The sequence below is a fragment of the Trachymyrmex septentrionalis genome, unplaced genomic scaffold (assembly GCF_001594115.1).
Source record: "Trachymyrmex septentrionalis isolate Tsep2-gDNA-1 unplaced genomic scaffold, Tsep1.0 scaffold14, whole genome shotgun sequence".
Classification (NCBI taxonomy): domain Eukaryota; kingdom Metazoa; phylum Arthropoda; class Insecta; order Hymenoptera; family Formicidae; genus Trachymyrmex; species Trachymyrmex septentrionalis.
The window spans coordinates 1,531,833-1,535,985 of NW_017304543.1; positions in this window are offsets into that span (position 1 = coordinate 1,531,833).

Genomic DNA, 4,153 nt, shown 5'->3' on the forward strand with positions numbered 1-4,153 from the left:
CCAATGGATAAGCGCGTGCTCAATCTTCCCTATTGTTCAGATTGTAGGATTACAATAGAAATAGTATTTAAAACAAAGACATCAACATCAAATGGTATATATAAGTTTAGAGCAAATAAGGATTAATTACAAAGTATTTATTGGATCGCATGTTGAATATTAAAAATTCCTCCCTGACAAGCTTATTATCGATTAAAGACTTTTTATTCAATATACATAATATTAAAATTGTTTTTTTAACGCTTTCATAACTAGCGAGCTTTAAACACGAAGTTATATATTATAGTATTATATTGTTTAATCAATTTACCGATCCGCGTATGTGCAATAGTCGCGAAATGTTGATACGCCCGGCACGCGCAACCCTTCATTGCGGTCAAGGGATGGCGGAGCAGCTCGTGGTCAGGTTCCTCGAGTCCTTCCTGCCTCTCGGAAACGTTCGTATCTCGGGGGCCCGTACAATTCGTTCTCCCGGTTTTCCGCAGGGACTATTAACCCCCCTCTTTCCCCCCCCCTCCTCACTCTCTCCTCCTCAGTAACGTGTGAAAACGGTTGTAAATTTCAGCGCGGCACAGTGTAATGGCTGGCAGGACTTTAAGGATGTATAATATGAACAAGGGGCACTCCTTCACCCCCATTCCCCCTCCCCATCCCGCCCAACCGTCGGGTTCTACTCTCGCGACTCCGACACCCTCGCACGCGCGTAAGAATGTGCAGTAATATACTCCGCGCGCTTGAAGCCCCACCCACGGACGGCGAAAGGGGTAAGTGAGCCTGGTGCTCCTACGGCCGCATAAACATAAATTATCAGCTGGTAATTACGAGATACAGCTAACCTCTTCCTCCTACCATCATCTAACGGCACCATCAGCGGCGCGTGGTATCGCCACCGTCGTCGTAGCCGTCCTCGCTTTCCTTTTCTTCGGAGAGGAGCACCGCCTTGGGCGAAGCGGGAAAAGTCTCAAGCAGGAGGGATGCAACAGCTCCCTTTCGCCCTTAAGCGGACGAAACAAAATTGCGTGGGCCGCCTAATTGTTATATACATTCCATTAGGTTAATTGCTGAATTAAGACTTCTGCTCTCTCTGCGTGCGGGTTCTCGCGCGGTATGTATGAGTTATGATCGAGAAGATAATGGGCGTTATAAAGAATAACGATTTAACTGTTCTAATGACTCCATTAGTTGCGATAATATATATATGATGTGTCGCACATTCGGAATGAAGAAAATACGAAGAATTCATCTCGGTACATACATATAATATATATAATAATAATAACGAGCACTCGGTCACTTCAATTATTCATTACTCGTACTTCTTATTATGTCGTTAGTGGTAGTATCGACAAGGATATCGAATACTATGCGTATTGCGTACAAGACGAGTCGATAATCACGATCCTCCCGTGGAGGTTGCTTTATTCAAATACGCTTCGATCGGGACCGGACGCGCACGACGACTCTTCGTCGTTCTTTTATCGGTTTGCAGGATTCCTCCTCATCTCCTGCGCTGCACACGATTGCCCTGCGCGTCTTGTGGGAGGGCAGACTCACAAAACATAATGCGGCGCGCGTAAGTCGAAGAATCCGCGCCGGTATGGGTGGCGGACATCCTCCGGTCCTCTCCGTGCCTCGCACGTACCATCGGCGCGCGTATGCGTGTGAGTAATTAAAGAGAGCGACTGTCACATCCGGCGACCCACGCGAGCAGGGTGCGGCCCCGGCATTCGCCCTCCCTGTTCCTCTACCGGAGGTCGCTCTACCTGCCGCGCTCTCTCTTCTTTGTCTCTGTCCCTCCCGTTGGGCAGCCCTGTGTGCCACGTCACTCCGCCACGTCTCTCCCCTGTCCCTCGTCCTACGCTCCGGAGCCGTCTCATTTTCAAATCCTCCTGGCGCGGAGCCGGCTCGCCGGATTGCGCAGTCGAATTTGCTGCGGCGCCTCTTCGGCGAGTAGCGAGATTAACTAGCGCAAGTCGAAACAATATATATAGCAGAGCCATCAACCCGATCGTTATGCGATATTTCGCGCCGCGCTCGATAATCGTGAGCCTTCCTCGCGAGTCTTAACGGTAATCAGCTTTGTCTTTTGTGATCACGTTATGCGAGCGCTTATATAAGCAGTTATATAATCGATATATACGGGATAAGAATCGTTGAATTGTTAATAATTAGTTTTGTGAAGAGAAAAGATGAGATTTTCTGGCGACATAGTTGGAATTTGCACTTTAATATCGATACAAGTCGGGAGAATCACGATTATCGCGTTAACCGTTATTAATTATAATAAAAAATGAAACTGCGAGACAATGCACGTCGATGTATGCGTAATTTACCATAATAAATGTCCAATAACGTAAAACAAAGGAATATTAATTCTCAAGTCCGTAGCGATTCATGACTCGCAGGTGAAAGATTGTATTCTTTTCATTTTGATAAAGTTCTCGACTTTCCCATCCGCCTCTTGAAGGCAAGGGGTAAGTACATAAAAGATAAAGCACCGCGGAGGTACCGCGGACCTGCAATGTTGCATTCAGCGCGTGCCTCGGCTAATAAATAATTAAAACTTTTGTTTCGAAGGTAGCGGTGATGTATGGCCTCTTCCCGGGTGTCCCAGCCGCTGAATAATCGCACTTTATGAATTAAGGTTATGCTTTATGTTAAAAGATTCGCTCGGCATCTGTTTCTAATTACCCGTTAATGGCTATAGCGCCGGCAGTAAAGCATCCGTTACCATAAGCTCTACCCACCTATTGTACTCCTACCGGCTAATACGTTCGCGACAGTAAGAGGCAGCCACTTAAAGACACTCACATGGTATAACATAAAAATGTCGTAAAACATTTTTCTTTACCTCAGTTATTTATTATTTTTCAGATTTACCTATTCGCGTGTGCTGTAAAATCCGAAATTTAAATCTTCGCAAGATTTATTTGTAATATTATCACATCTGAAAATAGAAATATACCGATTGTAAACTTGTAACTGTTAATAAAGTTTTGATTGTTGGAAAATTCAATTAACGCTTAATAATATTAGTAACATAAAAAATAAATAGCATTTCGAGAAGAATATATCTCGAAAGTTCACTCGCGGTTGTGAAAAATCTAAGGAAAAACGTAACTCTTTGTGTTGACGGGTCAAAGACTGGGAGCGTTGCAACTCTCTTGTTAACTCGCAGAGTTAAGAAGGGATTTCGCGTAAGGTATGCCAGCAGTGGTTATCTCGCCTCGAACCCCATTCAACAGTAAATCAAGGATTTCTTTTAACGAGCATTAATTGTTTTTGCGATAGTGAAAATTGCCTGGTGGAGCAGTTAAAGCAAACGGCGATTGCGCCCGATATTGCCTGTCGAGAAGCATGTAAATGATCCTTTCGTTTCCTATCGAGACACACGCTTAGTATCTTTCATAAGAATTTAAAATGTTTTTCCTTTAATAATAAACTGGAGAAACGCCTTTTGCCAGATACATCTATAATCGTTGTAATAAAATTAGTGCATAGTTGATTAATTTTTTTTTTGTACTTACGAAAAAAAAAACGGTTATTGAAATTTTTACTGGATTTCTCTATCAATGTATCACTAGTTTAAAATATTATGTAAGTTTATACTTACCTCAGTGTTAATTGATTTGCGCTTGAAATAATTGTTTAAAAAATGGTTGCCATATCTCTTTGCGCAGACGCTTCTGACATTTCCCACTCTGCAAATTCACTCGCGCGTTTCGACGAGGATAAACAATCGCAGACGAGAACCTTCCTCGTCGTCGCAGTTAGCTGCCTAGAATTACTTTAATGCCAGGCACAATGTATGCCACCCCGGCTAGGAACATTATCCCAATGGGGGAGAACGGGGCGACGCTGGCGGTGCCCGAGAGGGAAGGAAGAAAAGAGGCTTCCAATAGGAAGAGGAACACGTAGGAGAGAAGGAAGGAGGTCCTCGGTAATGGTATACAGCAGGGAACACAACTCTTTGGCCCATAGATCAATGGTTGGCAATTATTGTAAGTTCATTAGAGCCAGCACGTTTCCCCCTTCCACGTCTGGTTCCCCTAGTCCCCAGTGTTTCTATCCGACGTTCTCCATCTTCCATCCTCACCCGCCTCTCGCTATGCTCGGAAGAAGTCACCGCGACCCTCCCCCTCCCCCCCCCCCC